The sequence below is a fragment of the Oncorhynchus gorbuscha genome, linkage group LG21 (assembly GCF_021184085.1).
Source record: "Oncorhynchus gorbuscha isolate QuinsamMale2020 ecotype Even-year linkage group LG21, OgorEven_v1.0, whole genome shotgun sequence".
NCBI classification, from domain to species: domain Eukaryota; kingdom Metazoa; phylum Chordata; class Actinopteri; order Salmoniformes; family Salmonidae; genus Oncorhynchus; species Oncorhynchus gorbuscha.
Genome location: NC_060193.1, coordinates 43,031,683 through 43,057,099, shown reverse-complemented (window position 1 = coordinate 43,057,099; position 25,417 = coordinate 43,031,683). Strand labels below are relative to the sequence as shown.

The 25,417-nt window shown below is 46.7% G+C and overlaps 1 protein-coding gene across 1 annotated transcript in view; it reads right to left on the bottom strand.

Annotated features, from left to right (window-relative positions):
- The window catches only part of LOC124007721 (ras-associated and pleckstrin homology domains-containing protein 1-like), an 84,580-nt gene that overhangs the window by 46,886 nt on the left and 12,277 nt on the right, over nt 1-25,417 (bottom strand). Inside the window, 1 exon segment of the mRNA XM_046318446.1 lies at nt 9,079-9,156. The gene's annotated coding sequence lies outside the window, so the exon portion shown is untranslated.

The following is a 25,417-nucleotide window of genomic DNA, read 5'->3' as shown; positions in this document are numbered from 1 at the left end:
AGAGAGCGAAAAGAGAAAGGGGGGCAGAGAGCGAAAAGAGAAAGGGGGCAGAGAGCAGAGAGAAAGGGGGGCAGAGAGCGAAAAGAGAAAGGGGGCAGAGAGCGAAAAAAGAGAAAGGGGGCAGAAAGCGAAAAGAGAAAGGGGGCAGAGAGCGAAAAGAGAAAGGGGGGCAGAGAGCGAAAAGAGAAAGGGGGCAGAGAGCGAAAGAGAAAGGGGGCAGAGAGCGAAAAGAGAAAGGGGGCAGAGAGCGAAAAGAGAAAGGGGGGCAGAGAGCGAAAAGAGAAAGGGGGCAGAGAGCGAAAAGAGAAAGAGAGAGCGAAAAGAAAGGGGGGCAGAGCGAAAGAGAAAAGAGAAAGGGGGGCAGAGAGCGAAAAGAGAAAGGGGGCAGAAAAAAGAAAGGGGGGCAGAGAGCGAAAAGAGAAAGGGGGCAGAGAGCGAAAAGAGAAAGGGAGGCAGAGAAAAGCGAAAAAAGAGAAAGGGAGGCAGAGAGCGAAAAGAGAAAGGGAGGCAGAGAGCGAAAAGAGAAAGGGAGGCAGAGAGCGAAAAAAAAGGGGGCAGAGAGCGAAAAGAGAAAGGGGGCAGAGAGCGAAAAGAGAAAGGGGGCAGAGAGCGAAAAGAGAAAGGGGGCAGAGAGAGAAAGAGAAAGGGGGCAGAGAGAGAAAAGAGAAAGGGGGGCAGAGAGAGAAAAGAAAGAGAAAGGGGGCAGAGAGAGAAAAGAGAAAGGGGGCAGAGAGAGAAAAGAGAAAGGGGGCAGAGAGAGAAAAGAGAAAGGGGGGCAGAGAGAGAAAAGAGAAAGGGGGCAGAGAGAGGAAAGAGAAAGGGGGGCAGAGAGAGGAAAGAGAAAGGGGGACTGTTCTGGAAAAGCACTCTAAATTAAAGGCAATGGCTGACTCCCAATGCTTAACCATGAGACTGGGAATAGAGAACAGAACAAACTGTCAATGTACTCTCGAGTGCTCAAGCTGGGCAAAGGCGAAGAGCGTTTCATATAGAGAAGGGAACGGGATGTGATGTTGGCCTACGGGGGGGGGGGTCAAGAGTCAGCGTCAAAGGTCATACACGGGATGCTCACTGACAGGCAAGTCAGGAGGTGTACAACCCTAACCTGTAGTCAATGCATCTGTATAGAACCACACACCCCCCCACAAGCTGTATACAATGTGAATTGGGAAAAACTACATATTTCACAATGACAGAGATAAATGCAGGCCAAAGTTACGTAGCCTAGTAGAACAAGTTGAACAGTGTTTAACCAGGCTGTTTGGTTGACTTCCGTGTAATCTGAATAGAAAATCAGCTTGCCACTCACACTTCCCATGCAAACCAGTTGACCCCTATATAAGTATACTTGAAAGGGGGAGGCACAGAGAGAGATAAGTGGCAGGTAGCCAAGCGGTTAAGAGCGCTGGGCCAGTAACCCAAAAGTCGCTGGTTTGAATGTCTGGTGGTTCAAATCTGTCGTTCTGCCCTTGAGCAAGGCAGTTAACCCCCAACAACAACAACTGCTCCCCCGGGTGCCGTGGACGTTGATTAAGGCAGCCCTCCCCGCAACAATCTGATTCAGAGGGTTCATTCAATGCAGAAGACATTTCGGTTTAATGCGTTCAGTTGTGCTACTGACTAGTTATACTCCTTCCTAAACGAATGGCGAGAGACCGGGTACAAGGAGAGGTGAGGATTGATAGAGCAGAACGTAGGGAGGGCGAAAGAATGGAAGGAGAGTTCGGCAGAGAGAGGAGGGAAGGAGTGAGCATGAGGGAGAGATAAATAGGGAGGGAACGAGAGAGAAAATTAGGAAGAGACTGGGAGGGAGGAGGGAACGAGAGAGGGGGAGAAGGCATTAGGACAATTCCATGCTTAACAGAAACGATAATGAAACTCAGATTTTTCCACTTTAAAAATGTATGCACTGAACGTGAATTAAAGTGGAGAGACGCCAGAGTTCCAATTTCCACAGAGAACGTCACGAAAAAAAGACATTTACTTGAAGAACAGAACAGACGCAAAGTCTGGTAACAGAATGACACTTTGTGCCGTTTGCGTCATCATGTTGTTACTGTGGAATGGCCCATTACATCATAGAGGAGACTAGGCGGTACTCTGCAATCTCCTCGTGAACTCACTTTGCGTACGAGTAGGGAACCAGAACATTGTTTATTTGGTTTGTCCTGGGTTCTGTTCATTAGAGCTAACCGGAGCAGAACGTTTTGCAAACGGAAAAGGAGCGCTCGTTTCTTACTGAACAAGTTCAGATACTGCATCGCTTGGTTTTGGAACATTCTCGGACGTGTCGTGCCCACTGGACAAGACCATGGTAAGTGCACAAACACACACAGAGCTCACCTTTCTGTACTAGCTTCACCCTCTCCAACACTGAGAATTGATAACCCTTTTGTGGTTCAAAAAGAGGAAGCAGTAGAGTCGGCGACTATGACGTAGGCTGTATGAAAACACCATTGTGCCATCATGAGTAATGGCTGAATAGATGTTTCCATAAACCAAACTTCTAAAAATGGGTGTGGGTGCAGTCTAATTTTGGCATCGTACCCCACCCACCCACACAATGCTCTCACACACACCACCAACTCCCTCATGTGTGTGTGTGTGTGTGGAGGACTGAGGGGCTAATAAAACAGAGGCAGCAGTGACACGTCGTCTCACAGCAGACAACACCCCCCCCCCTTGGGTCCAGTTCTGGAACATGGATAAGGGTGTGGCCGGATTCTCCCAAATGGTAGAAGGGGGTGGGGTTATACGAGTAGGCCAAACACAGTTGGTATTACTGCTCTCAAGTGCTTTGACTGCCTGTGCGACAAAGCAGGCAGGTGAGTGTGAATGAATGAATGGTGGCTATTTCAGAGCACATGGCAGCGCTCATTTCATTTCACCCCTCTCTATCCCCTCTAGGCAAACAGGCCTCATCCACCATGCTCAGTCAGCCAATGAAACGGGCCGTTTGGCACAGTGAGGGTGGGGCAAAGAGATCATTAAGATGTGGGCTGAGAACGTCATCAGTTCAACACTGTAAGACTACTGTATATGGCCTAGCAGGCTACAACCCCGCACAGCGTGCAAAAAGGAGAACATCGTCTCCACACGGGCTCTGAAAGAGATCCACCGACAAGGCCACAGTCCAAAGTACATTCGGGCGAGGAGGCCCCGTATTCAAAAAGCCTCTTGGAGTAGGAGTGCTGATCTAGGATCAGTTTTTCCCTTTTTAGATGATAATGACTAAGATTAGATGGGACAGGGAGGACAGAACACCTAGTCTGAGACGCTTAATATACAGGCCCTGGACCCTTTGTGTTCGGGAGACTAAATCGAGAGGAACTTACTCCAGGCCAAGGTTGTGTTCATTAGGGCACACTGTAAACACTGTTCTGATGTTACCCAAAGGTTTAGTGCCTAATGAACATGACCTTGCCCTGATTCAACACCACACAATATATCAACATCCCTTGGTGACATCCTCAATGGGAGAAAAAAAAACACACAAATGACATACAGCCTAAATTTAAAATCAACAAAATGCATAGAACGAAGCAGAGATCCAATACAGAGACATTTTGCCACCTTTTGTTCCTTTAAAAGAAAGCTAGAACAAAAACACTTCCTACAATAGGCAGATAATGGGAAGGATGGGGGAAGTGGGAGAGAGAGGAGGACAGAGACGGAGAGATGATGGGGGAGGGAATAGACCATTAGGATATGAGTAGGGGGGGAGGGAATAGACCATTAGAATATGAGTAGGGGGGAGGGCCAGACTGACAAAACGGCACCGGTCAAGCACGACTGACAGCCAGCAGGCAGCGAAGGAAAAGAGGAGAGCAGAGCGAGTTGAAGATCACACAGAGTGACTCTGGCATACAAGGGCAATTAAAAACAGGAGGGGGGAGAGAGAGAGAGAGAGAGGGGAGAGAGAGAGAGAGAGAGAGAAAACAGAGATAAAGAGGAGAGAAAGAGAGAGAGACATGAAGGGAGGGAGAAAGCAAGACAAAGACAGGGGGCGACGGGAAAAGAACGAACGACAGAGAAAAGGAGAGAGGAGCTGACCAGATGATACGCTCCCACACCCAGAGGCAGCAGCAGCTAGAAGTCAGCTGGTGTTTGCAGCAGTCAGCAGGTTGCTCCATAGCAACAGCCCTACCAACAGCCCTGCCCCCATAGCAGCCACGTAACTATGCAAATACAGTGCCTTCAGAAAGTATTCACACCCCTGGACCTTTCGCACATTTTGCTGCGTTACAGCCCGAATTTAAAAATGGATTCAATTAAAAGATTGTGTCACTAATCTATACAAAACACCCAATAATGTCAACGTGTAATTATGGTTTTAAGACGTGTTTACACATGAATAATAAAAATCTATAGAGTCAATTTATTTATTTTAATTTCACCTTTATTTAACCAGGTAGGCCAGTTGAGAATAAGTTCTCATTTTGCAACTGCGACCTGGCCAAGATAAAGCAAAGCAGTTCGACACATACAACACAATACAGATGCACAATCGAGAGCATCCTGTCGGGCTGTATCACCGCCTGGTACAGCAACTGCTCCGCCCTCAACCGTAAGGCTTTCCAGAGGGTAGTGAGGTCTGCACAACGCATCACCGGGGGCAAACTACCTGCCCTCCAGGACACCTGCACCACCCGATGTCACAGGAAGGCCAAAAAGATCATCAAGGACAACAACCACCTGAGCCACTGCCTGTTCACCTCGCTATCATCCAGAAGGCGAGGTCAGTACAGGTGCATCAAAGCTGGGACCGAGAGACTGAAAAACAGCTTCTATCTCAAGGCCATCAGACTGTTAAACGGCCATCACTAACACTGGGTGGCTTCTGCCAACATACTGACTCATCTGTCTAGCCACTTTAATAATTAAAAATTGGATGTAATAAATATATCACTAGTCACTTTAAATAATGTTTACATACCCTACATTACTCATCTCATATGTATATACTGTATTCTATACCATCTACTGCATCTTGCCTATGCCGCTCGGCCATCGCTCATCCATATATTTATATGTACATATTCATATTAATTCCTTTACACTTGTGTGTACAAGGTAGTTGTTGTGAAATTGTTAGATATTACTGCACGGTGGGAACCAGAAGCACAAGCATTTTGCTACACTCGCATTAACATCTGCTAACCATGTGCTTGCAACAAATAACATTTGATTTGATCCATCTTGTGATCTTCCTCGATTTTTTAAAATTGTACCTTTATGTAACTAGGCAAGTCAGTTAAAAACAAATTCTTATTTTCAATGACGGCCTGGGAACACTGGGTTAACTGCCTTGTTCAGGGGCAGAACGACCGATTTGAACCTTGTCAGCTCGGGGATTCGAACTTGCAACCTTCGGTTACTAGGCCAACGCTCTAACCACTAGGCTACCCTGCCGCACCCTTTGATTTGATTGTTTACAGTAAACGCTGTGCCACTGAGCCATTACATAGCTCTGCTAAATGGCACATGATATCATTCATTTCCGTTGTGCATGGTCCTTGGAAAAAGCTAACTACCACGGAAATGTACGACGCAGGAACAAATAGGCATTTACGTATGGTGATAACCAGTAGCTCTGCAACCATAAACGTTCTGATATCAGAATGTTCATCACTAATATCCGTGGGTAATGAGTAACATATCGTTTCCAGGCTCGCAACAACCATCAGTTTGTTCATCGCTGGCAAATATCACTGCTGGGTTTGATTTTCATATCGGGGCAATCATCATCCAGCCAATTAGACAGAGACTATTCACGAGGGTAAAAAAAAAACAGTCACACACACACACACACAATGGAAGTGCAGTCACCCAGCACAGAAATAACCCACTAATGTGTTAAAAGTCCTCAAATCTCCTTGCAGAGTAACACTGGCTTGGCAGCTAGCATATCGGCTCAATAAGAACGATGCTGTACGTTTATATTCGTACTAGGTCGGTCTCTCTTTTACTAGCTATCCTAGTATTTCAGGGTCAGCGTCTAACCGTGGTGTGTCCGTAGTGCAACACACACACAGACACCTGTTAGGGAACATAGAACACAGTGGGTATAGTGCTGTCCAATCCACACCTCACCGTCTCCCTATAGGCCAACAGACAGCACAGACTGGCACCACAGCACAGACCCCAGAACAGCTGAGAATGTCATCATTCATCCCAGCAGCCCCAGCTCCTGCCAGCTGCTCCAGCCAGCCTCTGACCTCTTGACCTCTGACAACTGGCTGGGAATTGGTTACTGGTAACTGGCACATTGCACACACGTCCACAGGCACGTCCACATGCGCACACGCCAAACACACAGTCTGGTTTTATTAGGCCTCCTGACTCTAGCAACTATCGTTAGTATGTCTGTCTGTCCGTCAGCCGTGCCACCTTCACGTCCGCCGTGTCACCACCGGCCTTCCGGCCATTCTCTGGCATAATATTCAGGAATGCCAGCCTGCCCCTGAAGGGTGTGCAACATGTCTCCCCCCCCCCCCACACACACAACATTCACAGGGAATTTGGGACGTACCCATATACACACGCAAACAACTATACTGTTCCCCGCTAGTTCATTTTCATCTCCCGAGGGCTTGACTCTCCATCTTCAAGAGTCAGATTCCCTCACCACCAAAGGGGATGGTTAGCTTTTAAAAAGGACAGACGCAGACACACACACGGTCAGTCACACACACACATCTCCATGGAGACCGTAGCAACAATAGCATCCTGCCAGTCAGTAGTACATGGTCTATAGTGACACACTTCACCCCAAACCTCCCCTAGTTAAGAGTTTTTTTCCCCCCCGTAGGTACAGATCTAGGATCACCTTCGACTCCCCAATCCTAACCTTATCCATTAGTGGGGGAAATGCTAAACTGACCCAAGATAAGCATCTAGATGAAACTTCACCCTGCCTCCTATATACCCTTAGAGGAAGCTGGAGTATGGGTTGGTGTAAATTACAGGCCAAGACACACGCCAACTAATTAGCCGGCCTAGACCAAAACACACAACGATCACGAGTGCTTCTTCCCAAACAAAACAGCTGCTGCGTAGATTGAGTGTGTGCGGTCACATGCACTGGAACACACACACACAGTGACAGGGCAGAGTGGGACTGGTAGCGTAGGTTTGGTTTACTATAAAAAGGTCCACTTCAGATGGCTGCTTGTGTGTGTGTGTGTGTGTGTGTGTGTGTGTGTGTGTGTGTGTGTGTGTGTGTGTGTGTGTGTGTGTGTGTGTGTGTGTGTGTGTGTGTGTGTGTGTGTGTGTGTGTGTGTGTGTGTGTCGCTCTGCAAGTCGACCCTCATTCCCACAGCGAAAGCATCTCATCCTCAAGGAATGAGTAGAAGTCTCGAAATACACTGACATGGCACATGACTAGCCTGCCCCCCTCAACCCCAATTTGTCACGGTTTCCAACCTACAACCCCCCCCCCATCCTACTGCTGTATTCGTCTCTTTAATCAGTTAGGAATGTAGATGTAGGCTAAAGGTTGTAGAAGGAAGAAAGTGTTTGGGGTAGGATTCCACGTTGCTCCTGGACTAAATGTGCTTGGTAGACTGCAGCACTACCGCTGAGCCACACCGCTGTCCTACCTCCTCTGATATGTCTCGGTTCTTGGGGACCCAGAGGGGTGCACGGTTTTGTTCTAGTCCAGCGCGAAGACACCTGATTTGACTTATCAAAAGGCTCAATGACTCGTTGGGTTGGTTGTGTTCGTGAGGGGCTAGAACAAAAACGTGCACCCCTCTGGGTCCCCCTGGATGACCAGGATTGGGAAACACACACACACACACACACACCGCAATGAGGGAAGACAAGTGTGACAGCCTGGAGACATGAGAGAGCAAGCTCTTCACAGTGGTGGTCAAGGGGACAAGACAGCGCAGGACACAGACTCTCAGAGGACGCGTGACAAAAATCACTTCAACGCTACTCCTCCACTTCCCGGGAACAGGCCGGTGCGGAGGGGGGGGGGACTTGTTCCCTACACCCCTCAGGCAGCCACACAGACTACGTCCCAAATGTCACCCGATTCCCAACACAGTGCACTACTTTTTGACCAGGGCTATGTCGGGAATGGGGTGACATCAGGGACACGCAGCCCCTCTCTCTCCCCCCCAACTCCCTCCCCTGTCTGTCCTCGGTCTTTCTTCCTTCAACTTACAGAAGAAAAAAAACAGGCACAGAGCAAGAGCATTGAAATAGAATAACATTGTATTTTTTTTTTTTCCCCCCCTTTTTCGTGAAATCCAATTGCTAGTAGTTACAGTCTTGTCTCATCGCTCGGGAGAGACAAAGGTTGAGAGCCATGCGTCCACCTGAAAAACAACCCAACCAAGCCGCACTGCTTCTTAACACAGCGCGCATCCAACCCGGAAGCCAGCCGCACCAATGTGTCGGAGGAAACATCGTGCACCTGGCAACCTTGGTTAGCGGGCACTGCGCCCGACCCCCCCACAGGAGTCGCTAGTGCGCGATGAGACAAGGATATCCCTACCCGCCAAACCCTCCCTAACCCGGACGACGCTAGGCCAGTTGGTGCGTCGCTCCACGGACATGCCGGTCGCAGCCGGCTGCGACAGAGCCTGGGCTCGAACCCAGAGTCTCTGGTGGCACAGCCTTAGACCACTGAGCCACCCGGGAGGCCTAATAGCACAACATTTTGAACAGGAATGGCCATTCTAGTAATTCTATTTCAATGAGCAAGAGCCTCTCTTTCACTGTGGAGATTGTCAGAAGAGTCATGGTACATCATGATTTTTTGTAAATGTCCATGACTGGTTCCAACGGCTCAGAGTTAGAGCATGGTGCTGGCAACACCAGGGTAGTGGGTTCCATCTTCTAAAAATGTCCATATTGTTATACAACTACAGGGGTCAGATTGGCTCCCATTCCAATTCTTTCGATAGAGTCCGTGTACTGGCTAGCCCGGTCGTTCCAGATTAGTTTGTGCCGTCTTGCCAAGTCCTATCGCCATCAACTAACATCTACGACCACCTAGCTATGTAGTGGTGGCAGGCAACTGACTAAAACAGCACACTAAAGGAAGGGGTTAAAGGTGTCTCTTACCTCTGGTGTGTCTCTCCCTTCGTCCCAATCAGGTCAAAGGAGGTCAAATGAAGCCAAGTCAGGACCAAGCTTTTATGTCTTGGAGAGGAGAGAATAGGAGAAGAAAAAAAAAGAATCTGATTTGATTCACCATTTTTTTTGTTGTTGTTTTAAAGTGGAGACAAAAAGAAGATGGCTGAAATTCAGCTCAGCAAGGGCCATTACCAGAGTGACAAATGGGACCTATGGATTGATGACGCTTGTTCTCATAGCGCTGTAGGGAAATCACATGGACTGTGTCGCTGGACACAGACAGAGCGAGATCAATCTCACCGTCACAGGGAGTGGTTTCAGCGCCTGGGTGTGGAGAACTTAGACACACTGGGCTGAGCAAATTGAATCAAGCTAAAGAAGCTAACACAAGTAGCTTGTGACAAACGTACGCACGTAAAATGAGGAGCAGCGCACTTCCACAGGTCGAGTCACAGACCAAAGCTAATCAAAATCCCGACTCGCGTTATGATTCACCAAATCACCAGGCTAGTCCCGTATGCCGATTCAGACAAATCACAACCGAGTTGGTCTCATGTCCAGAAAGAACGCCGACTCTTATGTTAAACATGATTCAAATCAATCATATAGGATGGAAGATTAGTTTAATGTAAAAAATAATAATAATGCCGACTCGTGGCCTGGCTGGTCAACCTCTGGCACACGTCTACAGTGTTGGGATAGGTTTGAATTTGGCCTTCTGCCCTTTGACAATCTTTCCCCACGGTCTTCCTCTATCTGTTCAGTAAAGTGCCCCAAAAAATATAAACCGTACCAGTGAAAAGTTGGGACACACCTACTCATTCAACGTTTATTTTTACTATTCTCTACATTCCAGTATATAATAGTGTAGACATCAAAACTATGAATAACACATATGGAATCATGTAGTAACCAAAAGAAGTGTTAAACAAAATCAAAATATATTTGTAGCCACTCTTTGCCTTCATGACAATTTTTGCACACGCTTGGCATTCTCTCAACCAGCTTTAATGAGGTAGTCACCTGGAATGCATTTCTATTAACGGGTGTGCCTTGTTGAAAGTTAATTTGTGGAATTTCCTTCTTAATGCGTTTTAGCCAATCAGTTGTGTTGTGACAAGGTAGGGGTGGTATACAGAAGATAGCCTATTTGGAATAAGACCAAGTCCATATTATGGCAAATAACCAAAACAGAAATGACAGTCCATTACTTCAAGACATGAAGGTCTGTCGATGTGGAAAATGTCAAGAACTTATAAAGTTTCTTCAAGTGCAGTCGCAATACCCATCAAGCGCTATGATGAAAGTGGCTCTCATGAGGACCGCACAGGAAAGGAAGACCCAGAGGCACCTCTGCTGCAGAAGATAAGTTCATTAGGAGGTAACTGCACCTCAGATTGCAGCCTAAATAAATGCTGATTAGTCCAAATTTGAGATTTTTGGTTCCAACCGCGTGTCTTTGTGAAACGCAGAGTAGGTGAACGGATGATCTCTGCATGTGTGGTTCCCACCGTGAAGCATGGAGGTGGAGGTGTGATGGTGCTCTGCTGGTGACACAGTCTGATATATTTAGAATTCAAGGCACACTTAACCAGCATAGCTACCACAGCATTCTGCAGAAATACGCCATCCCATCTGGTTCGCGCTTAGTGGGACTGCCATTTGTATTTCAACAGGACAATGACCCAACACACCTCCAGGCTGTGTTAAGACTATTTGACCAAGGAGAGTGATGGAGTGCTGCATCAGATGACCTGGCCTCCACAATATCCCAACCTCAACCCAATTGAAATGGTTTGGGATGAGTTGGAAAAGCATTCCAGGTGAAGCTGGTTGAGAGAATGCCAAGAGGATGCAAAGCGGTCAAGGCAAAGGGTGGCTACTTTGAAGAATCTCCCAAAAATATTTGATTTGTTTAACACTTTTTTTGGTTACTACATGATTCCATATGTGTTATTTCATTGTTCTGATGTCTTCACTATTATTCTACAATGTCGAAAATAGTAATAAAGAAACACCCTTGAATTCGTAGGTTTGTCCAAACTTTTCACTGGTACTATATATCTCTATATCTCTGGTGTGAAAAATGCTGACTCGTTGTGTGGTTAACATGGCCACACAGTTGGTGTTTGTTTGCCTCAGAGTACACACTCCAGCCTTCGTTATCCCAGTTGGCCTCAGCTGTCCCTTTGTAGAACTATGCAGACGGACTGTCCACACAAAGTATGTGGCTCTATTCAAAACACAGGGGGGGGGGGTTCTTTCATGGTGTGTGTCTGACTGACACACACACACCATCTGTTTCTAATATTACCACTCAGCTTGACTTACAGTGAGCGATCAAGCCTTCCCTGCATGATATCTGCCCAGCAATTATGCCTGTCAGTCAACACAGACATTGTAATGGAAGTGACAAGTGGGTTTGAACAGCTGTATGTGCTGCAGTAGCAGCGGTGATGCCCAAAGCGGGCGCCACTTCTCTCTCAGCACACAGGAAGTAAACAAGTGTGACATCATTATCCCAGATGCGAGAGAGGGAGGATGTGTGCATAAGGGGGTGGACATTTCTCCCAGGATCCACAACAGCAGGACCTTCACTGTCAATCTCTTACACTGGGTGGATTCTAAGTGCAGGAGTTGCATTTCAAGGGCCAAAGCCAAGGTTAGAGAATCAAGTCCTCTAATTTGGGAGAGGGTTTAAAAACTCCTGAAAAAGATACACTACCAGTAATGATCCCCTACAGCCAATAAGGCTGCACCTTTTGTCTCTGTTGGTTTCTATTGAGACGAGTGTTGGTGTAGGAGTCTGCGCTCTGCCGAAAAAATAAAAAAAAATGTAGAGGAAACACTGCTTCCTGTACTGTATATTCAAATCTCCCTAGGATACAGGTGTCCTTCTCCCACCCATACTTCCTGCTCTGGCCTAATCCCACATTTCCTGTCTGAGCAGGAAGTGGGAAAGAAGGCACTTGGCAGAGGTGCTTCTACACCTGCATTGCTTGCTGTTTGGGGTTTTAGGCTGGGTTTCTGTACAGCACTTTGAGATATCAGCTGATGTACGAAGGGCTATATAAATACATTTGATTTGATGTCAGAGGATAATAAAAACGAGTATTGCTACAGAGAGGAAACAGAGATAAAAACAGACTGTGTACAGTAATGGACATTATCCACAACTAACACACCCCCAATTCATAAGACTCCTGAAAGGGCCATCAAATGGCTACCTGGACTATTTGCATTGTGTGCCTCCCCCAACCCCTCTTTTTACACTGCTGCTACTCTGTTCAGCATATATGCATAGTCACTAACTATACATTCATGTACATACTACCTAATTGGCCCAACCAACCAGTGCTCCCGCACATTGGCTAACCAGGCTATCTGCATTGTGTCCCACCACCCGCCAACCCCTCTTTTACGCTACTGCTACTCTGTTCATCATATATACATAGTCACTTTAATCATAGCTACGTGTACATACTACCTCAATCAGCCTTACTAACCGGTAGCCTCGCTACTTTTATAGCGTCGCTACTGTATCTAGTCTTTCTTACTGTTGTTTTTACTTTTTTACTTACCTATTGTTCACCTAACACCTTTTTCGCACTATTGGTTAGAGCCTGTAAGTAAGCATTTCACTGTAATGTCTACCTACACCTGTTGTTTTCGGCAAACGTGACAAATAAACTTTGATTTGAGGCAAAAACATTTGAGAGTGCGTGTGCATGAGTGCGACACATCCAAACCGGTGACCTCAGCCACACAGATCACATTGCATACACAGTAGTCAGGACATCCGTCACACTGCCTCATGCATTCTCTAACGAATGCTCCGTTTACATCGTGACGTATTTCATTACACAGAGTCTTGCCCCGGATTGTGAACGGACAACTGTACCGTTTAACGCAAGATGGAGGAGAGCCTGTCTCTCGTCAGAGATCACATTTATCTTGGAAGATCGCAAAATTGGACCTTTTCAATCAAGACAGGATAAATACGCCGGCACAATGAAAACGCAAGATGCGACAATTGCAAAGATTTTACTGTGTTTACAGTCCAGACGCTGGCAGTCATGAAATTTTGCCATCCGGCAAATAACTGTCGGTCTCATTGTAATTGACCACAATTAACAAACACATTTAGCATCTTCTGGCTTCCACACACAGCCCACACCGATGCAGGCCTTTGGAACATCTACATTTTTAAAAAGCTATTAACTCCATGTAATATAGCTTACACCTTCGGAATATATCCATTATTTATTTTAGACAGGTCTAAAGAAACATGATATGAAGAAAATGTAGTCTATTTCAGAAGAACAGAGTAGCATACTCTGAGTTGTCCTTAAGCTAGGTCTTGATGTGGCTATGCCAAATGGCTGTGGGCTACACTAGTTCCTTTAGCAGACAAGATTGTTAGAATTCCATGGCATTATTTTATACTATGAAGAATACAATTGAACATAGCTGAATAAAATAGAAAGAATATTTTCTCCTAACGATTTGAGGGAGTGAGCACGTGGCTATTCTGTGTTGAGCAGTTAACAAAGAAACGGGTGCTCATATGTGCTTAATTTAGAGCTATTTATGCAACTTTAGTTGCGATACAAATGTTGGCCTATATGTTTTGCATGATGCGACTAATGCTGATTTAAAAAAAGGTTGCATGAAAGGCATGAGCTCTGCATAGTTTTTTTGCGCAGGCTGTACACACTTCTAGTCTCTCATTCACTATTTGACAAGCACTTGATAATGACTAATTTCCGGGCGGGATCCCCTTTGTGGCCGTAATCCACCCTAGAAAGAAATCAATGCTTCTTCGTTGTGCCCTTCTACCAGAGTGCAATGGGCTCTCCATCACGTTGAAGTCTGTCTTACAGGCTACAAGTTTTAGACAGACGCATTGGGGATGCAACTGCCCGTGTCAGTTATCAAAAATGACTGCAAATGTGATTAAGCATCTAATGAGTCTATAAGGTGCATTTGTATGATGAAAATTATTTTCCCCACACCTGAAATATTTATTTATTTATATATGCCCGTTAGGCTCCATACCCCTTGTAAAGCGGATTAATGTGCTTCATTTTAAAATATACGTTTTTTTTGGCCACTTTAGTTGTGATGACCTATGACCTGTGATGACCTATGACCTTATTACAATATACAGGCCTATGGCCTGGTTACATGAGGTGTGCTACTATGATTAGAAAAAGTCACAATTTTTTTAAATGTTTCTTATGCTGGGCATCGTTCACAAGCGATGGGCAAATATTTTCACCCATCAGACTATTTTTGATATAATCTTGTCTTTACATATACTAAATAATATGTGTGAAATTGTTTTGATTTAGAACGGACCATTATCATGCACCAGTCTCAAAAATGGGGCAGCAGGAAAAAAAAATACATCTGTGCACTTAAATAGTAGTTTATTTTCATGCCAACCAGGAAGGCTATACTCCTGCTGTAAAGACAAGCAATGTGCATAATATTAGGAAAGTTGAGAAATAAATATAGTAGGCCTAGCCTATAAAAAGATGATGGGATCCTCCTCTATTTAGTAGAAGCCATCACTCTGTTTTCTCCCACAATTGCCTAGCCTATTGAAATGTTGCGCAACATGAGCTCATGGGCTCACATGAAGTGTTTGATTTGATTTTTTCGATCACATTTCCATTGATGTCAGAGTGATTAGAGGGACAATAGAGTGATAAGTACTAGGCAGTTAGCAACTTTGGTAGGCTACTAATGACCAGCAGCATCAGAGCTTGGAGAATCCTACTTACCGTCACGTGGTATTTGACTGCCTTTTTGACTCGTGACCGGTAATATGGTCAGCGCAACAGCCCTAGTTACAGTTCATATAAGGAAATCAGACCATTTAAAAACATTCATTAGGCCCAAATCTATGGATTTCACATGACTGGGAATACAGATTTGCATCCGTTGGTCAGATAACCTTTAAAAAAAATAAAAGTAGGGGCGTGGATCCGAAAAACAGGTAGTATCTGGTGTGACCACTATTTGCCTCATGCAGCGCAACATCTCATTCGCATAGAGTTGATCAGGCGGTAGATTGCGGCCAGTGGAATGTTGTCCCACTCCTCTTCAATGGCTGTGCGAAGTTGCTAGATATAAAACACATGTTCTGTAAAAGGTAACAGGTCATGTGAACGAGGCTTAAGAGGACGAGTAGGCGAAGTCTTTCAGGAGAGCAAATCACAAGTGACCATAGAGCATGAGTCATCATGACCAGGTCCATCGTGCAACCAGAGCAATGCACGGCCATCAGAGTAGGGTGAAGTTACGCTGATCTTAAGTCAGTTTTGAGACCACCCTTTATGATCAAACCACACCAGTTGTTTAGTTCACTCCCCGAGTGCAGAGAGACTGTTCACACTGAGGGGGTAAACGCACCAGAGTTCAGAAAACCTGTACCAAAACTATTTGGTGTGAAAGACCCCTCAGACTAAGGAGTGCAAGCGTCAGGCCCTCCCTATCCACCATTCATTATGACAGAAAAGGCTAAACTGATCCACGGTCAGCACCCCTACTTAGAAGATTCATGAATATGGGCCTTGACCCACTCCCTCGCTGTAAACTTCACTTTTGTTGCAACAGGTTCATGTTGGCTGACCCTGGACATGCGAGTAGCCCTCTGATGGCTCATATAACCAATAGGGATGCCAAGCTCGGCAGCTGATCTGGAACCAGGCCGCTCCACTAAATTTGGCACGACAGTGTGTAATCAGGTTCACGACACAACAAACCAGGCCCCAGCCAAGAAGATTAGCCCAGTGGGTCAGTCAGGGAGTTAGGAGTCGGAGAGACACTCCCATACACACACTTAACATGAGCTGGTGTTCATACGCAAACGTGCCAATAGGTCACAGAAACGAACGCGGGCGGGCTGCGTGAGAGTGGTAAAACACTCACACGTGCCTCCAGTATGAGTGACTAAAGCTGCAGGTGTCAGTTTGATACGAGTCACCATCTATTTTATGGGGGGTTGGGGGGGGGGGGGGGCAGGTGCATAAGTTGAAGTGAGATATCTACAGTAGGCTAGCCAAAGCAGTTTCAAACTTCTACAATGACATTATTGGCCTGGTCCGCCTATATTCAAAGCCCTGGGGGACATGTTTTCTGCAAGGGAACAGCACACGGCTGCATAACATTTATGGACATCATCCAATGCTGTGCAGCAAGCAACATCAGCCCTGAGACACCAAGACATTGTGGGGAATATCCAGCATGGAAGAGGAGGCTTTGGCCTGGCAGCAAGCAAACCAACGTTCCATAAGGCAACAACATCTGAACGCAGGAAGCTGGTGGTCGAGGAGGTGCGCAGACAGGAGGAGACTGCAAGAAGTGCAAAGGCTGTCTCTCTTGCTAAACAAGGGCAATGGACGCGGTGGGAAGGCCTGGAGAGGAGAAAGATCAACTGGAGTGAGCTTTGGCAAATGGAGGCAAGCAACATCAGCTTCATCATAAGAGCTGTTTATGATGTGCTTCCATCACCAAAAAATCTACATCAATGGTATGGCGAGGACTCGACCTGCCCCCTCTGCCCAGCTCCAGCGACTCTCAGGCATATAATGACAGGTTGCAAGACCAGCCTCTCACAAGGCCGCTACACCTGGAGGCACAATCAGGTCCTCAAGAGCCTGGCTGCAGCACTTGAGACCAAGAGGAGTGCAACCAATTCATTACCTCCAAAAACAAGCAATCCCGTCAAAACAACAACATTCATCCGGGAGGGACAGAAAAGGCCCAAGTATCCTCCTACAAAGCCAGAAACTGGACACCTAGCTATGGCCCGGGACTGGAAGATGCTTGTCGATATTGGCCAGCAACTCATTTTTCCACCTGAGATTGCTTCTACCAACCTTAGGCCAGACATGGTACTCTGGTCCCCTTCACGAAAGGCTGTGTACATCATAGAGCTCACAGTCCCGTGGGAAAACTCTGTTGAAGAGGCCTACGAACGTAAGAAACTGCGTTACACAGAGTTGGCAGCAGACGCAACTCAGCGTGGCTGGAATGCAAAAGTCTGGCCAGTTGAAGTGGGATGCAGAGGATTCGTGGCTTCTTCCATCATCAGGTTGCTGAAAGAACTTGGAATCCATGGACAGGCTCTGCGGCAGACCGTCAGAGCAGTTTCTCAAGCAGCTGAAAGAGGTAGCCAGTGGATCTGGATCAAACGGAAGGACCCTTGCTGGGCTATAACTTCATGACCCCTCACCCCCACCTGAGAACTCAATTCAGATCCCTCCAACTTGAGGAGGGCATATGAGGTATGCGGTCAGCTGTATGGCTGGCTCAGAGAAGAGGACGCCCCTGCCTTGCACAGTCCTGTGGGACATCTTAATTGGGCATGGGACACAAGCTAAGGCTTGATCACCCTTTAGCTGGCCACCTTTGATGAGGGTGTTTAGTGATTAAAGGCCGAAACACCCACTGATTCGAAGGCACACTACTGAGGATGTGTCCCAAAAATTGACATCTTACCCCAGTCTAAGAAATAAACCTCCCATGCCACTCTGTCAACATCACGGCAAATCTCATGCGAGTGCATTCCATCTATTGGCACAATGGACAGTTTTTAACATCTCGTCCCGTGTTTTATGATTCTGATTATCTGGACCAGTCCAGTGACTGCTGTGAAAGGACAGCTGACAACATAGGAAAGTCTGTGTGACAGCTTGGAGAGACAGCTGACCGGAGGGAATAGACCCCACTGGGGCTGTCATGGGTTAGCTACCCATGTTGGCAGTCTCCGACGCTGTTTCAGTATGTTGGAGACACCCGCTAAGTGCTACTGAAAGTCAACAAAGGAACATACCCCTAGAGCCTGCGAGAGCTGGGGCGCAAGATGGCTCAACGACTGATCACACGGTTACGGACCCAGGAACGGAAAACGACTACGAGTAGGAACACAGCACATGAGACAACCATAACAGCAGCAGGACACACACTTCAGGTGTGCAGCTGTGGTTGGGAGAGAGTAACATCGGCAAGGGGTTAAGGATCCATCAAGGGAGGAAAAGGTGCTTGTTAGAGAAGCAGAGACAGGGACCTCGCATTGACCAGTACTTCTTACGAAGCAGCCAGTCAAATCAGTCGAATGAAGCACAGCGACGGGACGCAAACCAAAGTTCGCAGAGCATCAGCACCCCTGTAACTGAGGAGGATAACACAAGCACAGAAATGCCGGTGGATGAACTTACCCAACCACAGAGACCTCTAAAAGAGGAAAAGATCAAAGGGCACAGACCGAGTGTGAAGTGGCCCAAAGCCGTTGAAAAGAGAGAGTGGGAAACAATCAACAACGACCTGACAAAAATCTTGGAACAACAGGTAGGAAAAGCAGAGAAAAAGCTTGAAAGGATGGGAGACATTATCTACCACTACGGAGAAGAGCGCTTTGGCGTAAACGAAAGGAGAAGTGGCAAGACACCTCCCGCGCCAGCCAAATCTAGGAGGCAGCAGGAGATCGAGATACTTGTCAGAGAGAGAAGGCAGCTGAGGAAGCAGTGGAAGAAGGCCTCTGATGCAGAGAGAGAAGGTCTCATGCTACTCCAAGCAGACATTAAATGTCGGCTGGCAACCTTGCGAAGAGCGGAAAACTTAAGGAAACTTCGTAGGAAGAAGGAACACTCAAGAACACGGTTCTATAAAAACCCCTTTAAGTTTGTCAAAGATCTCTTCGCAAAGGAAAAGTGCGGAATCCTAAAAACTACAAAGCCTGAACTGGAAGAACATCTGGAAAAGGTCCACCAGGACATGAAAAGGCATGAGCAGATAATCATCCCACATGACATCCCACCTATTCAACCACCAGAATTCAATCTGGACACTGACCCTCCAAAATGGAGGGAAGTAGAGAACGTTGTCCGAAGAGCAAGAGCGGCCTCGGCTCCTGGGCCTAATGGAGTACCATACAAGCTCTACAAGAACGCCCCGGATGTTCTACGCTTTCTTTGGAGGCTCATGAGGATAGTGTGGCAGAAGGAAATAATACCAAAGGCATGGCGAAGGGCTGGTGGTGTGCTAATCCCGAAAGAGAAGGATGCGACAGACATCAGTCAATTCCGACCAATCTCCCTTCTCAACGTCGAAGGGAAGATCTTTTTCAGTATAATAGCACATAGGCTGTCCACTTATCTGGAAAGGAACAAGTACATTGATACATCTGTACAGAAAGCAGGCATTCCTGGTTTCTCTGGTTGCCTGGAACATACTAGTATGATTTGGCACCAGATCCAAACAGCTAAGAAGGACAAGAGAGACCTCTATGTCATCTTCCTCGACTTGGCCAATGCCTTTGGCTCAGTTCCCCATGAACTCCTCTGGGAATCCTTCAACATTTTCCACGTACCAGAACCCATCACTACACTGGTAAAGGCCTATTTCCAAGACCTGCAATTGTGTTTCACAACACCTGACTTCACAACAACATGGCAGCGCTTGGAAGTAGGCATAATGGCAGGCTGTACAATTTCTCCTCTGGCCTTCACTATGGCCATGGAAGTCATCATCAGGGCATCGAGATGGGTGGTCGGTGGTGAGAGAACTAAGGAAGGGCTCCGTCTCCCACCTATCCGAGCATACATGGATGACATGACTACACTGACCACCACTGCAGCATGCACCAGGCGGCTACTTGCAAAACTGCAGGATAACATCAAGTGGGCACGGATGAAAATCAAGCCAAGCAAATCTCGAAGCATCTCCATAGTCAAGGGACAGCTTAAAGATGTGAGGTTCTGCATTGGAGATGACCCGATACCAACGGTGTCTGAGCAACCCATCAAGAGCCTGGGTAGATGGTACAACGAAAGCCTCCGGGATAAAGATCAAGTGCAGCAAGTAAGGCAGGACATCGCCGACGGTCTTGAGAACATCAACAAGACCCTACTGCCTGGGAGGCTCAAGCTCTGGTGCCTACAGTTTGGACTTCTCCCCGGATAATGTGGCCACTCACCGTCTATGAGGTCCCAATAACAACAGTGGAGAAGATGGAGCGAACCATTACCTCATACGTGAAGAAATGGCTGGGTGTCCCACGATGCCTGAGTAACATCGGCCTCTATGGCAAAGGGGTCCTTGAACTACCTCTTACAAGTCTAACGGAGGAGTACAAGTGCTCTAAAGTAAGACTTCAGATGACATTGAAGGACTCCAAAGACCAGACCATTAGCAAGGCTGCACCTCCCCTACAAACTGGACGGAAATGGACATCATCCAATGCTGTGCAGCAAGCAACATCAGCCCTGAGACACCAAGACATTGTGGGGAATATCCAGCATGGAAGAGGAGGCTTTGGCCTGGCAGCAAGCAAACCAACGTTCCATAAGGCAACAACATCTGAACGCAGGAAGCTGGTGGTCGAGGAGGTGCGCAGACAGGAGGAGACTGCAAGAAGTGCAAAGGCTGTCTCTCTTGCTAAACAAGGGCAATGGACGCGGTGGGAAGGCCTGGAGAGGAGAAAGATCAACTGGAGTGAGCTTTGGCAAATGGAGGCAAGCAACATCAGCTTCATCATAAGAGCTGTTTATGATGTGCTTCCATCACCAAAAAATCTACATCAATGGTATGGCGAGGACTCGACCTGCCCCTCTGCCCAGCTCCAGCGACTCTCAGGCATATAATGACAGGTTGCAAGACCAGCCTCTCACAAGGCCGCTACACCTGGAGGCACAATCAGGTCCTCAAGAGCCTGGCTGCAGCACTTGAGACCAAGAGGAGTGCAACCAATTCATTACCTCCAAAAACAAGCAATCCCGTCAAAACAACAACATTCATCCGGGAGGGACAGAAAAGGCCCAAGTATCCTCCTACAAAGCCAGAAACTGGACACCTAGCTATGGCCCAGGACTGGAAGATGCTTGTCGATATTGGCCAGCAACTCATTTTTCCACCTGAGATTGCTTCTACCAACCTTAGGCCAGACATGGTACTCTGGTCCCCTTCACGAAAGGCTGTGTACATCATAGAGCTCACAGTCCCGTGGGAAAACTCTGTTGAAGAGGCCTACGAACGTAAGAAACTGCGTTACACAGAGTTGGCAGCAGACGCAACTCAGCGTGGCTGGAATGCAAAAGTCTGGCCAGTTGAAGTGGGATGCAGAGGATTCGTGGCTTCTTCCATCATCAGGTTGCTGAAAGAACTTGGAATCCATGGACAGGCTCTGCGGCAGACCGTCAGAGCAGTTTCTCAAGCAGCTGAAAGAGGTAGCCAGTGGATCTGGATCAAACGGAAGGACCCTTGCTGGGCTATAACTTCATGACCCCTCACCCCCACCTGAGAACTCAATTCAGATCCCTCCAACTTGAGGAGGGCATATGAGGTATGCGGTCAGCTGTATGGCTGGCTCAGAGAAGAGGACGCCCCTGCCTTGCACAGTCCTGTGGGACATCTTAATTGGGCATGGGACACAAGCTAAGGCTTGATCACCCTTTAGCTGGCCACCTTTGATGAGGGTGTTTAGTGATTAAAGGCCGAAACACCCACTGATTCGAAGGCACACTACTGAGGATGTGTCCCAAAAATTGACATCTTACCCCAGTCTAAGAAATAAACCTCCCATGCCACTCTGTCAACATCACGGCAAATCTCATGCGAGTGCATTCCATCTATTGGCACAATGGACAGTTTTTAACATCTCGTCCCGTGTTTTATGATTCTAACACAACAGACGTTGACCAGTATAACTCCGTCTGAAGTTAGGACTACAGTAGTATGCCGCGACCCTAAATGTGAGAAAACATGGCTTGTTCAATAAGAAACCCTTGTTTTCAGGTTGAAAAGCTATTTGCACAGAGTTCCCCTCATGAACACGGGTGTTAAAGCAGCAAAGCATTACAAAGTGAAACTGCTACACAGCCAAGTGTTCCAGATGTTGACTGTGGGAAACTGGTCAAACGAATTGAGGAAAAATGACGAGAATGAGCTCAGTGTTTCCAAGCACGCATTTCCGGATGACATCATTGACACGAAGAGCAGCACAGTAGTCTCTTTCATTCATTTCTTTCTCTCTGCTCTCCATCCGATCACTAGGGTCATTTTCATAAGGAACCAAACTGAAGAAAACAGATTGAGACAGGGAGGGACCATTTGGACATGTCCACTAGGAAACGCTCATTTTCCTCCTTTTCAAAATGCTTTAAAAACGTTCCACGACGGTGCGCCCTACTGGAAATGACCCAGTTTCCCCCAACCAATGCCTTCAGTCTTGTAACAATTGTGTTGGCAGCTGAGCTGAAGATTGAAGAAAGGTTAGCCAATAACCTCACTAGGGGCTCGATGATGTGCGTCGACCCGCCGCCCTTGGCTCGCTGTAAAGTGGGCAGTGTGACAGGGAGATGCTGGCCACATCCCGATTCGACAACCCTTCTCCTAAACTGTGCACTAGTACACTTCCCGTCATGGATTTAACAAACGGTGGAAACTCCCTCCGGCCAATGCGTACACCAACCCAATGACGGGGAGTGTGCAAGTGCACACTATGGCTGAAGGGGTGGAATATTGGGACAAAGCCGCATTTTCTCCCCTTTTTACTAGTCTCACAGGTCCAGAACAAATTCAAGGAAACGTACAGTATTCTACAGAGCCCTGATTCCATGGAACTCCCATCCTTCTCGTATAGCGCAAGTAGCACAGCACACCTGTTTTTTTAATAACGAATAAAGCAACACCTCACGGCACAAGGCCTCTACCCCACGTGATCCACTTGTCGTGTGTATTTACTGACATGTATGTGTAACTGACAGATGCAAACGCACACCACATGTTCACGATTTGAAATGCATGTCAATCGTGAAGTATTTAGTCTGTTATGTCGTTTTCGTTATGTGTCGGACCCCAGTTGGACTAGCTGTCGGGGATCCTAATAAACAGGGATCCTAATAACGGGGATCCTAATAAAATAAAAACCACTCCCATCCATATGCACCTTTGCAATATCTGTGAAGTGAAAGATTTTCTACAACCGATGTGAAGAGAGTAATGTGTGTAATGCATCTTTTAAAATAGGTCATATTTGCCTGGGCCTGGAAAGCAAAGAACGTGAAGGCAAGTTGTATATCTTTAATGGATAATGCAGGTTTTCTATTCTATATACGGTCGGAGCCCAGTCTCAGCTCATAATATACAGGCTATACTATAAGAGAATCAGTGGACAAAACTAAATCTTTGAACAGACAAGAGGATTTTGTCACCCACCATCTAAGATTCTGAAATCGTTTCTGTAGTTGGAAACGGGTGAGATCATTCCTGAAACATTCTTTTGTTTGAATATAATTTGATCGGAGAAATTAAGCTGATTGATTGCACCCCAAAAAAGTGGCCATTTTAAAAACGTATTAAGATTCATTTAATCCAAAAATAAATATGAGTACCTAACATCCGATTTGGACCATAACTCTTCCCAACAATGAGTAAGACTGAGTAATGAGGAATCCAATAAAATGATCACTAACCACCCAGACCATCTACACCCTTACAACCAGTATGAGTTCTGGTTCTAAGGCAAGTAGTATGGAGCTGCTGCTGTGAATCTGGCGAAACATTTTTTTTTTTTAAACAGAAATTTCCATCCTGTTCAATTTCAGTTTCAAAACGTTTTGCTAAAGTGTACGTTCACTGGATATCACCCATATTGCTAATGTCTAGGTGGTATCGTAAGAGAGAGAGTCGCCCATACATACTCAACATAATGTACCACGCGTAACACCAATAGAATAGAGCAGAGGGTCCCAAAGAAAGACAATTGCATTTTTCCTTGAAACAAAACACACGCCGACAAAAATGCATGTGTTCACAGTTCAAAAACAGTTCCCTGAGGATTTAAAAGGAATGTGACCGAGAGACCACTCAGGGGGAACAGAGCAAACACAGCTATGGGTAGGAAAAATAGCGGAGGACTTCCGCAGAGGGGTGAGTGGAAGAGCTAGCTTAATCTGCACCGCCAATGACCTGATACGAGAGTTCACAGAGTCCGCGCGCACACAGTCAAACGCAAAACCTGGCTTCTCTCTACCACTCCATATCAACACGACACAGTCACACACACCCTGTGCATGTTCTTTCTCCTCGCCTCCCTCTCACGTCAAATCTTGGCTTCTCTCTACCACCCCACACAAAGACGCACGTCAGTGCTGCTGTCAGTGTTCCATGAGAACCAGCTGAACTTTGGGAGGGGAGAGCAGCGAGCACACAGGATGGGAAGGATAATGATGTCAATCCCACCTGGTTGATGGGAGACATCCCGTTTCCATGGCAATGAAGAAAACATCAGAGGTCATGTGAGGTCACTCAGAACAGAACTTTTCACTGGCGGGAAACAGGACATTCTGCATCCCAAATGGCACCCTATTCCCTACATAGTGAAATACTTTTCCCCCGGCCCCATAGAAGTAATTTTGGACACATCCAGATCGGAGAATCCAGCACAGGCTGGGCTCGAACACTTCAACTAGACCCAATGGACCAAATCAGTGGTTCCAGGCAGAGCACAATCTAAGGCCATCAAAAACTACATCCACACCATTTCACATAACTGCCAATGGAAATCAATAGAATAGAACACTGGCTAGGCTAAAAATAGAACTTTGTATTTCGTTTCCCGTACTGGTTAGGTGAAAGCAATACGGAAGAGCGCAACCTTTAGGTTATTAGGCCTATGCTATGGTGGGAAAGCAGCCATAATGCTTACTCTGGACTTGGCCATGGGTCAAGGCTTCATTGCTTCTTGAGCTACCGTGCCTTGAAGAAATCAGTGAGGTGAAAGAGATGGGCCATAGGAGAGACCTTTTTCAGTTTTGGAATGCAGCCATTCTGTACTTCAGACCTGGATCGTACCAGTCAGTGCAAACCGTCGCAAAACGCTTTGCAAAGAAAACCTGAACTCGTCCAATAATTAAATGGTTTCGGTCAAATTTCCACAACATCCTGTCACATGACACTAATGCCAACACTGACTGGACCACAGCAGGAGCGGGCAGAGTCCATCTGCCTGTAGCTAACAGAGGCTTTGAGGACACAGGCTAAAGGCGTCTGCATGCTTCCTATCCGAAGCGGTTTGTTCATATATGATGACGACATTTTGGTCTTGGGTAAGGTTTTTTTTCGGGTGGTTGTACACACATTGTTTGCTTGAGGCAAACTGAAGTTCAGAGCCGAAGTCTACTCCCCCTCGTTGGTCATTGGTCAACAGTAGGGATTCTTCAATTAAGTGTTTTGTTGTCATTCAATGATAGACGACTCGTTTTCAAGCACATTTTCTTCACATGAGAAATACTGCACCGAACATCTTAGTTAGACG